Genomic DNA, 12446 nt, shown 5'->3' on the forward strand with positions numbered 1-12446 from the left:
ATGTAGTTTATCTCAACTCCCGTTATAAATATTAAGTATGATATAAACATATCTTGGGGGTATTGATTGATGATACTTGGGGGTATTGATCGATGAGAAGCTCAACATGAGCCGGCAGTGTGCGCTTGCAGCCCAGAAAGCCAACCGTGTCCTGGGCTGCATCAAAAGAGGTGTGACCAGCAGGTCAAGGGAGGTGATCCTGCCCCTCTACTCTGCTCTTGTGAGACCCCACCTGGAGTACTGCGTCCAGCTCTGGGGGCCCCAGTACAGGAGAGACATTGAGCTGTTGGAGCGAGTCCAGAGGAGGCCACGAAGCTGATCGGAGGGATGGAGCACCTCTCCTATGAGCACAGGCTGAGAGAGTTGGGATTGTTCAGCCTGGAGAAAAGGCAGCTCCAGGGAGATCTAATTGCGGCTTTCCAGTTTCTGAAGGGGGCCTACAGGAAAGATGGTGAGGGACTGTTTATCAGGGAGTGTAGTGACAGGACAAGGGGTAACGGGTTCAAGCTGAAGGCGGGTCGATTGAGATTAGATGTTAGAAAGAAATTCTTTACTGTTAGAGTGGTGAGGTACTGGCACAGGTTGCCCAGAGAGGTTGTGGATGCCCCATCCCTGGAAGTGTTCAAGACCAGGTTGGATGAGGCTTTGGGCAATGTGGTCTAGTGCAGGGTGTCCCTGCCTGCAGCAGGGGGGTTGGAACTAAATGATCTTTGAGGTCCCTTCCAACCCTAACCATTCTATGGTTCTACGACATACTAAACCAGTAAGAAAATTAAATGCCAGGGAAGACCTCAGGAAAGCCAATGGAAAGCTAATGGAAGCATTCAGTTGCACAAAAAGAATATTTTCTGCTCAGAATTCTAAAGAACATGACAAGTCTCAAGCATTGAGTGGTTTTTAGCAATGGATTGGGTTGCTAACTAGTTTAATACAGCATAATGAACAGACTTGAAGCTTCTCTGTTTCATATCTTATTCAGTCTCTAAATCCTTTAGAAACCATTTACTAGGGAAACAGCAATTTTCCTTATGCAATTTATTGTCATTCTTAGCTGACAAAGTGAATGTCTATTCTGGGAAGGGGCAATCAGAAAAAGAAGAAAACAGAATATGAATCTCATTTTTATTTGAGAATGTAAGTACTTGGATTGTCTTTCTTTAATGCACGATTAGCGTATTTGACCCCTTCATAAGTGGATGCTAGCAGCTTTCTTTGACATATTTTTTTCTTACACTGCTTCTTTTCTGGATGCATTTTGAAGGTTCTGGTTGCAATGACCAGAAATTTAATTTTTTTGTTCCTCATTTCCATGTGCAAACTGTTCTCAGGCAGCAGCACTTTCACAAATGAGGATAGAATCCTTGAGGTAACAGGATCTCAGAGTTTTTTACTTGTGGGAGGCCTTATTCGTGTAGCTGAACATTTTCTGTAAAAGCTTCACCAGAAAACACATAGAAAAGTTTGTAAGTGCAGAAATAAGCTTCCCTTTGGCAGATATTAAATAGGGTACTAGTTCACAACAAGGTAAACTTCTGCAACAACTACCTGTAAAATCTTTGTCATGTGGTATTTCTAAAACACTAAAGTAAGGAGCTGTTGCTCTATTATTATCAGGTTTTGTGAGTGTTTTATTCTTGACTAGAAAACTGAGGATAGGGAAGATTCTTTCATTTCTTTGCTTGCTTTCTTCTTAACAAAAGTCAGTATAACACAGCAGTAACGATGCATTTTAAATCTTTCCCTCCGCCCCTGGGTAGGTCTGGAAATCGGTAGGTAAAAAGAGATAGGACCTTATTGTAGGACTCTGTTGGATGGAGGCCATCATGGTTATGATATATCTGGGAATTTGAATCAGATTTTTTGAAGGTCCAAATTTAAACCAATGTCCTTGCCATGACCATATATGGAATATTTCTAACAGTACACTCTATAAGTCTTAGATGTTGTATACGTGACATGGTTATGCACTTCCTAGAGGAAAGAGTTTGTCTCTCTTTAAAATAGCCTAGACTAGGAAAAGTAATTACTTTTTTTTTCCTGAACACGTCATTCTTCTGACACCAGCTGCATGCTACCTTCTGTTAACCCAGTTTTATTTTAGTAAGAAATATCTGAACCAGGAATTCTGGTACTTGCAGTAAATGTGGTACATTTAATATTTCTAAAAATGAACCTAGAATCTAATCAGAACCATTAGACATTCTGGCTGTTCTGCTAAGTCTTCTTAAAGGTATCAGTGGAATACAGTCTATGGCCCTTAAGGTAGTATACAAAGAACAGAAGAAATGTAAGAAATGGTGTTGCTCATCATGTATAGTAAGATATTTTGAAACACCCAGCATGATGTAGATAAGGGAGATATATTGAACTTATATGTCTGATCTCTATGAGAAAAACTATGGAATAAATTCAGAAAAGCCACAATCTAAGGATTAAAAAAAAAAAATAAAAATCCTTGTGTGTGACGTAAAAAACCAGCTTATTCCTTAATTGTTAATTAAAAAAGCTGTCTGAGGACAAACCTGGCTGGTTGAGAACACTAGGACTTGCAGGGTTCATTTGTTTGTTTTCATATTTATTACCATGCAGAAAACATTGTTATGGAAACCGAATATATGCTATTTCTTAAATAAATATTCTCTCAAGGCCTCTGGAACAAAGAAAAGAAATTGAAGCTATTAGTGTTATTGTTGCTGTTCGCTGCCTGAAATCTCAAAGCTGGGATTGTAATTGATACTGGGAATCCAAGGATTTTGGCTTCCTGGTTTTATAGTAAAAAAGTAGAAAGTCAATAGCAGTGTCATCTGCTTAATCACTATGACAAACTGGTAATGGGTCCCCATGGTCCCTCTGCTTGAAGCATCCTGAAGTTTCCCCTGGTTTGGGAAGCCTTGCAATCCAAGAATAATTTATATGGAAATTCACCAAGTGAATTTGCCCTATAGCTTGGTGAACCCAAACCTTAGCTTTATAGCAAGGTGTCTCACAGATGTTTCCTGAAACCAGCCTGAGGCAGATTGATGCTGAATAGGTTTTCTGAATGGATCTGGACCTTCACGCTCTTTGAAAGAAACCATGATTGTTTTGTAGGCATTTTGCCTTTAGTTCTGTGGGAACTCATGAAATGCAAGAATTCAGACAAAACCTGTAGGTATTTTCTAGAGAAACTTTAGTTGTCTAGAAAGTTTCCATATGCTTCAGTTATGGTACAGGAATAATCATGATGGAAAGGGGAAACGTGAAGTTTCTGATCATGTTGTAAGGAGTGGATGAGAATCATATGGTGACAGTTGAAGTCAGGTAAATCAACCCTTGGTCCAGGATATAATTTCAGGCAATGAGATTGATGGAAGCATGACTGATGACTGAACTTATCACAAAGACAGTGGATTTGTCACTTGAAATTCTCAAGGCCAAATTGGTTCTTTCAGAATTCTTTGGTTTATTCATTACGGAGATGGAGATGCCAGTCAGGATGTATGACTAACACTGGTCCTTTCTAGGAACAGGTTTTGTGGCCTTGAATTTGTATAATTTTTGTTTTTTTCATGAGCCATATGCAGCACAGGTATATTTATTTAGGTAGTATGCCTTAGGAAAACTCATTCAGATAGTGAATGCATTGGAATCCTATGCCTTGTATAGGCATCTACCACTAACAAAAAAATTTTGTAATGCATTTTTTGTGATGCATAATTTGGTTTTGGATGTCCTGCATTCATGGAAATAAAAATCAAAATGAAACTGTCAGGAGCTATCAGAAATATGTTTTCCAGAGTTATACTAAAACCAGCAGCTGTAATCCTTAAATGATTAAAGGAATATCCTTTAGAAGTGGGGAGCCAATACTTCACCTGTATTATCCCTGCAGTGACAAGAACATTATCAGCATTCCATTTCTAGTCCCAGACACCAAAACGAGAGCAAAATCTTAAGAGGAATTCAGGAAAGAGCTATGGAAAAGCAGAAAGCTCTGGAAAATATGGCTTGTAATAGTAGATTGAACTTTGTTCAGTCTCTTTATTTGGGAAAGAATAAGAGGTAAGTTGACCTTAGTCAAAATATATCTATCCCTACTGAGAAGGTCTGAACTCTGACAATACCTATATATTTTATTGTGATTTTACTTTTGAGGTATAGGATTAGCTGAAGTGTTTACAGCATACTATAGTGAAGTACCTTGTAAAAAAAATAGTTTAGTCTTTTGAATTGACCATTCTCTGATCTGCAGTCAACTACAATTCAACCTCAATTGTGTCTTATAAGTTCATTTTAAGCAGTCTTTAAGTGATTTGTGAGAAGGTATCGTATTAAGAGTATTTTCAGTGTAAGAAGCCTGTGCTACTTGCTTCTTTCATTAAAATAAGTATCATCTTATCTTTGGGATAATATTTCAGTAGAATCAGGAGAGTACATTGGCTGTTTAGGAGTACCCTGCCCGGTGTCTTGCATTATCCATGTAAACCTATGCAGACATTTCCTTGAGGTGCAATAGTGATCATTTTATCATGCAACTGGTACAGTAAGTACCAGTAATGTACTGTACTAAAACAGTACATTGAAGGAAATTAATTTCTCTGATATTCTTTATGTTTATCTATTTAGTCATTGTATGATTTGCTTTAAAAGTGTCTCTTTGTTTCAACTCAGTTTATATAAGTCTCTGCTATAATTTTTGGGGACACTAAAAGTGTTGATTGTAGGGGTTTTTTTTAGGTTCTATAAAGATTGACGTTATCCCAAATTTGAAAAGCTAATACAAAATTGGAATCCAGCGAACGAGAATGTAAATGTAAATAAGAGAGTGAGTTGGTGCTTCAAAAGTATATATACAAAATCATATCTTCTCTGATTTGTCAAGCATAACTGGGTCCCTCAGGGAAATTATGCTTGGCCAGTCGTTCTGGTGACTATGCAGAACTACTGAGAAAAATAACCAAAATAACTGGTCTTGTGTTGGTTAGGATTTTTTGGTGGTTTTGTTTGTTTGGGGTTTTTTGTTTTGTTTTAGTTTGCACTGGTAAAAATCTATCAAGACTGACTAATTTTAAATCGCAGTACATATGAAAACAACTTTCCCTTAGCTTTAGATAGCAGATTACTTTTGTTTGTATCTTTGTTCGTATTTTCTGTAATCATTTGTCTTCTAGGAAATTGCTTTGGGCATTACCCCTTAGATTGCAATTTTAAGGATAATTTTTGCTAAATGGGATGTCATATCTTTAAACGTGCTTCCTTCCTCTAAAGCTGTTTCCATGTTTGTATTTTAGAACCCTTTATTCATCTTTAACTCTTCAATGACCTTTGTCAGCTGTCACTGTCAACTAGGGATCACTGCTCTTGACAGTTGCTGTCAGTTCTGAAGAGATGTAAATTCCTATGCCGTATTCCACAGGGCTGGAAAAACCAACACCTCTGAACTGTGGAATACATCAGGGAATAAAAACAACCACCCACATGCACAGTAAATACTATTTCTTCAGAAAATAGCTTGTCCTACTTACTATCTAAAATAGTGACAAATATTTAATGTGCTGCAAGTTTAAAATAGATCAGAGTGACATTTGGATCACATAATAAAAGGAATGGTGAAAGGTCCATATATTCTGGCTTGGTTAGAGATTCTGTGTAATGCAGTTAAGCACAAAAATATGGGGAAATTGTTGTTGAGTGCCGGAAAGAACTAATCAGCTTTTTGAGAGGGGAGTACATTTTCAATTAATCCGTCTGGTTCTTAAAAGGTTTGGGTGGCAACAGAAAGGTTCCTAATGCTTATAGTAAGATTATTGAAAGAATTCTAAGATCAGGATTCATTTAAAGTTAAAAAGTCATATTAGAAAAACCCATCTGGCTAAATCATTTATTCATATCTTAAACCATAGTTTCTGACTTCTGCAGTCAAAAGCAGTGAACAAGGCACAATTTGGACATGTTGTATAATTATATTAATTGGTGCATTTGAACATGTACCTATTGTAGTGGTATTTAACCGAGAAGCCTACAGTCCAGCAAATCATCAGACCACAAAATTATTTGAGAATACCCCTAAAATCTTCACTAGGTTGACAAATTAAAGGACAAATCTGATTGAGAATTACATAATCCTCAATGTTACTTTTTAGTTTCACAGCTGGAAATGGAGGAAAACATTAGAAGCCAAGAAAAATGCATTGGTTGTTTAACGTGATCGTAATTTTTGAAAACTTTTGAAGCATAACATGTGGAGGAGGTTAGGGTGGCATTTATATGTAATGAAGGATTTGGGACCCAATGGCATAGCTTTATCGCTGGTCAGAAAACACTATCAGCCAAATCGAACTCTCAAATCTCTTAAATTTGTGTGCCTAAGTGTGTCCATGTCCATGTTTCTGTGTGCATGTGTGCCTGTGTGCCTTGTATCTATAGAAGAAGAACTATACTCACATATGTTCTAAAGATTCATTTAATTTATGTATTCTGATTCCTCCCCCAAATCAAGGTTGCTAGGATGAATCAGTACCTGTCACTGCTGTTAAATCCTTCTGTTATGGACTTGGGATAGTTTCTTAAGGAAGCTAGAAGACAGATGTAGACCAGGAGAAACTCACAGATAAATTCTTCCTCCTTTCTGTTCTGCGTGACTAGCCTTGAGGAGTAGAATATGAAAGGGCATGATGAGCTCTTAGCCCTTTTCTCTATCATTCTAATTTTCTTCCTATTCTCTAATCTATAGGTTTAATGTGCAATCTTGGAGAATCAGGGATGCAACTCGTGACTCATAAACTGATGAATTTTCTTTTTCACTTGCTATGTGCCTCTTCCTTTGTGTGTTTACATAAAAATTAGGACTAATCTGGAAAAGGACATCTTTTCCCATTAAGAATCAGACAAAAGAAGGAAAACAGTTATTTTGGTAGCTTTTGAGGAATACAGTAAACATAAGATTTGATCAGGGAAACTTTTGTTAAAAATTGATCTACTTTTCTATGAATATTATCTCCTGGGAGCAACAGAGAGCTTGAAATTCACAACACTGGAACTGAGATCTGACAGCATGTAGAACTGCTGAGACTGGTAATGAAAGAATGTTGTTTTACTTCCACATGATTGTTATCTGGAGGAAATTAATCTAAATATCTGTGGACGGAGGAAAGAATCAAAATTTCTTTTTCTATTTCTTCCTCAATGTATTAAAATGACAAAGAACTTATTCAGCTTTCAAGGACTGAAATTCTTACAATGAAGCCTGAAATTCAATTGAACTATAAGTGGACAACGAAGGGTGAGTTTTATGTTTTTTCTCCCTGTGTTTCTTTTGGGAAGTCCAAATCATCAGAGAAATCAAATCTTAAAAGCTTCAATAGGCTGACATTACTGATTAACAAGAAGCTGCTTCCACAGCCCAAGAATACTAAAAGCTAAGACCAACCTAGTCCCAAATGAACAATCTTCATGCTGAGTCTTATTCTGCCACAAATCCCCAGGTCCATCTCTCATTGATGTCAGTGGAAATTCTCTGGTAGTCTAGAGGAGTATCTGTCCCTAAGGAATTACATGATTTAGATCTCAAAGGACAACTAATAAAAGAAACATGTAACAGTTGAGACAAATTAGTCATTTCACAAATGTTAAGTACCTTTTACACTGGTGAAATAGATGTAAAAGGACTATGATATTGATTTTAAAGTAAAAATCCAGACAAGACTTTTCAGAGAAACAATCTGAAGATATTTGAACAATGTCATTAACATAATTAACAACTAGAGCATGAAAATTTAGTTGTGATAGTGAAGCAGAGGAGGTTGCTAATAGTCAAAGATATCCCCAAAAGGAAAGACACTGGCCTTTTTTAGCCCCACAGAAGTGCCTTTTAGTGTTATCACTTTTTAAATACACCACAGGCTGTGTACCACAACCACAGCTCTGTCTCCTTTTACCTTTTCCTGACATGCCTATTTATTAGGTTGCTGGCAAATTTCCAGCCACCTCCAGCAGTGATAGTTCATTAGCTGTGTGTAGAACAGGGCAGTCTATCAAGTTGTGCAATTAAGTTGGTGATGAGAAAATATTTCAGAATTTGGACCCAAATTACAAATACATTTTTCTTCAAAGTTCAATTTGGGATTGAGACTTAGACTTAATTTTATCCATTTCTAGTTCAAACTTTAAAGGGAATATTACCATAAGTGCATTCAAATACCTCTCTTTCCATCTCTCTTATCAGCTGTCAACAGACAATTCTTGCTTGAACAGAACTACTTTTCAACACTGGTCAGAAAAAAGAAAAAAAAAGAATAAAAGGGTTTTTTAAAAATTTGTTTTCTGTATGTTTCCTATGTATCTTAATTCCCTTTCAATCAATTTTGACATCTTTCAAGTTTCCTGATTATTTTTAGACAACCCGACTGTACTGCCTTCTTTCTCACAGTGAAGACAATTCCAGTTTCAGACACCACTTTCATATGTTAGCTACTAACCTTACCAGAACTCAGTATGAGATTACTAAAGCAGCACTTTGTAGTGAATGTCTCTGGGTGAAGATATCTGCTATTCTGTTAGGAAGTGACTCTGGAGCTTGAGTAAAACCGTTGTGTTACTTGAGCCAAAAGTCTGAATGTGTTGATAACAGCAATGCCAGAGTTTACCTGTTGTACTTAATGATGTATCTTATTTGAGCTGATATCTTTTGGGAAAGACATGGAGGTTCACAATGCCTCTCTGAACTAAGCAGCTGTGTTACGACATGTTTTCTGCAAGAAGAACAGCAATTTGCAACCTACTACTGAGTTCAATGTACTTAGTGTGGTGAAGGTGGCATCTGCAAAATGACTTGATAGTTTCTTGCAATGACACTGAACTGAGCTCCAATTCAGCAGTTGAATTGCCCTTCCTGTGTCTTTCTGTACTGCATTAGATTTCTGTTGCAGACAAAGCCTGAAGAAATTGTAGTATTTTGACAAAGCTACAAGTCTGTGGCAGATACTGATTAAAATACACATACCCTCTTAACTAAAGCCTGCACCATTTTTCATATTAAGAGATTCTCTGCAGATTCTAGTTTATTTGCTATTTCATAATTGTGTTTATCATTGCAATCTTAAGATATTTATGATAGCGCAGTTAATGAAAATCATCAACTGCATTAAATATCATTATTTTAAAAATCAGTCTTTAGTGACGTCACGTATTTAAAGATCTCTTGTTCTGTTGCTTACTGGGATAAATCAGGAAAAGGTTAATAGCAAACCATAATCCTTATCACTATTTCCAAGAACACTGGAAAGGTTTACAAAGCTTTTGAGGTAAACATTTCAGATGACTCTCTTTTGCTATTGTTGAATGTACATCAGTTCTGCTGGTTAACCCAAGGCAACTGTCACTTGTTTTTCTTCCAGTTCAGTTGATCAATGGCTCAAATGACTCATTTTCACCCACCTTTAAAATTAATTTAGATCTTTAAAAAAGACTTTTGAAACACTGGATTATAAAAAGAGAAATACATTTCAAAATGTATTATTATATCTCAAATGTTTTCCTATTCTGAAATATAAAGAGAAGGATCTAAGGATATAAATTTAATTTTGTGTGGTCTTTTACATACTACTGAAGAAATGGCAATACATCGTAAAACCAGAGAGCCACTTCTAATTCCCATGTCACCGTGGATGTTAATGGCATTTTCTTATAGGGAAAATAGTTTTTCTACAAGAGCTACACTTCTATGTTTAAGTATATTTGGAATATACTCTACTTTTTTTTTTAAACTTTAACATGCATATTTCAAGTAAGATAGAATATTTTAAAATCTTATTTAGTAGCTGTGATAAATCACAGATTCATCTAATTAAACTTTTTTATCTGATCTGTAGAATTACTAAAATGCTGAAAACATTCACTAACTCTATCAATTATATAACATACCAATAAAAGATATCCCAACAGTGTCCTGCTTGTTGGTAGTAGATAGGATTAGATGCTTCAAAGGAAGCTGAAAGTTTGCATCTGCAGACAGATGGGGAATAATGTGACCCACGTTAAGTCACATTGAATCTTCAATAGATTAAATTGACTTAGAATTTAAACCTTAAAATATGAAGCTTAATGATGTCCTGCAATTTTATTATCATGTTCATGGATATTTACACAACTGTAGTTTCATGTTGATTTTTATCAAATTTTTGACCTTTGCAACAGTTAAAACAAAACCAGTTATTTTCAATTTTCCATCTTTCCTAACCAAAAAACCCCAGTTATTTTCAAATTTCCACCTTTCTTTTCTATTGAATGCTCCCTTATTTCATAAAAAAAAGAAACAGACCCGAATTTTGCTTTCTCTGTACCATTTATCCTGTACTATTTTCTTACATACCTCCTTTGATAATTTTCATCAGTGTTCCTGACATCGTTTCTTACAATGTATTTTTTGAAGGGCTGACTAGAAAGGCACAGGCCAATCTCTATGAGCCTTTACAACAGATCATGATAATAGATAATGATAAAGAGTATTGACCTTCTATAGCTTCATTTTAGCTTTTTAAAATGCATTTATTTATTTATTTTCAGCTGGAACTTATGCAAAGGTTTTCTATCATCATTGTCCAACTTAATTATTGTGGTGATAGGATCACTTTTCATCTGAATGTCGATATCGAAATGTATGATTGAATCCATCTTCCGGTGGGTCTTATTAGGTAAGTTTATATTTTTTACAGTTGGCAAACACATTCTGAAATTAACATTACGTACAAGTTAGATTTCTATTCTTGAGTTGCCTGTTAACACACTAACTTCTGAGTAACAAGTTATTTCTTCTGGATAGTTGTGGTTCCATCTGGAAAATATGCAGGCTTTCTGAAATTTATTAAAATTAATAGGCATCAACCACTTTGTGTTTTGTCTTAGACATATAAAAATGTTTCAATGATACAAAACAAAATAAAACTTGAGAATTAGGAACTTTGGACATTCTATCATAGACCCAATGCAGTAGAGTAGATCACATACTCCAGCATACCATCTCTCACAGTGGCAGATAATTCATGGGCATGCTTTTTTGCAGACCAGACTGAAAAAGAATTGCTTTGAGAAGAAACTTCTTTCTAAATCACAATTACTAGGTTTCCACTGATGTAATAAAAACATAATGATTTATGCTTACTCTGAAACTTGTCTTTTAAAAATTTAATGTTTTATGTTAACAATGAGAGGGTTTTTTAAATTTCCTTCCAGATATGCTTCTATGTTGACATAGAAGACATTGATATAGAAGATTAATTTAGACATTGAATTGATGTAGATATTATTGTCATAGAACTTTAGTTGCATATGGTCATTCATCTGCAACTGTAGTTGATCATTTGTAGAAAAAAATGAGAGTGCCTTCACTTGGGGAATGTCTATGGCAATGTTCTCCTGTCTATTTGTCACATTCATTTGTCCTATTTCCAGAAGTCCCCATCTGAGAGAGGAGATGAGGAGCAGCTTCTTGCAGATTGTTTATAAGCAGATGGCAGGATGCTTACTGGGATCATTTCAAGGTAGAAAAAGAAGAGCGAATCATTAGCAATGTTTTAGTAAAATTTGACAAAACTACGAAGTAATGTCCCTTTGTGCATGACTTGGGAATATTTTGTGAGCTCTAATTTAGCAAGGATAATCTAGAATATAGAGTAGTTTAATGGGACTTGTGAGATTTGAGTTCATTATCTGGTTCAGCCACAGACTTCTAAATACTGTATTCTGTTTAAAATGAATGCATTGCTTTCCATCTCAGAGGGCTGGTAAGTAGATAAAACTTGTAAGGACTCGAGAGTGCACATATTGCTGATATGCAATATAAATATCTAGTTTAGCATCTAACTCTGTGTTGTGTACACAAAGACATACTTTGATTTAAATGGGATTTGCAGTGTGCATGAAGTTAAGCATGTCCATAAATGTCTGCAAGGCTGTAGTTATTCAGTGCACTCATTATCTCAATTTGTTGTTTCATGGAATTGTTCCAAGTATCTCATCTAATCAGATCCTCCTGGAGGCACAACATATGCCCACAATAGTATGAGCTATATATAGCTCCTTCCACAATTACGAAAGATCAATGGAATAATCTTATTGCCAGTGCATGTATGTGTCTGTGAATTACCCTGTAGGAATTAAAATCCCTCAATGAGACCACAGTGTGAATTCTAATGGGTATAAAGCTGATGTAGAAGTGTCATTTTGTAGATAAAAGCACAATAATAAAATGTAATGTATAAATAAATATATAGTGATGTATTATATAGAGTGTAAAATAGGTATAAGTATATAAGCATATACTGATAGAATTACATTCAAAAGTACGCTTAACAATATCTCTTGTATACTAATCACAAATATGACGCTCAAATATAGAAAAACATTGTCATTATACTGAATGAAAATCAGCCAGATGTTCTTCATTGAAGATGTTTACTGCGGTAGTAAAG

The 12446-nt window shown here is 35.6% G+C and overlaps 1 long non-coding RNA gene across 8 annotated transcripts in view; it reads left to right on the forward strand.

The window, feature by feature from the left end:
* The window catches only part of LOC142602117 (uncharacterized), a 260454-nt gene that overhangs the window by 153838 nt on the left and 94170 nt on the right, over positions 1–12446 (forward strand). For all 8 annotated transcript variants that reach the window (XR_012835822.1, XR_012835825.1, XR_012835823.1 and 5 more), the window contains one exon: positions 10543–10670. This is a non-coding gene — a long non-coding RNA (uncharacterized LOC142602117). The remainder of the gene's footprint in view (positions 1–10542; positions 10671–12446) is intronic.

Source organism: Balearica regulorum, chromosome 5, assembly GCF_011004875.1.
Source record: "Balearica regulorum gibbericeps isolate bBalReg1 chromosome 5, bBalReg1.pri, whole genome shotgun sequence".
Lineage (NCBI taxonomy): Eukaryota > Metazoa > Chordata > Aves > Gruiformes > Gruidae > Balearica > Balearica regulorum.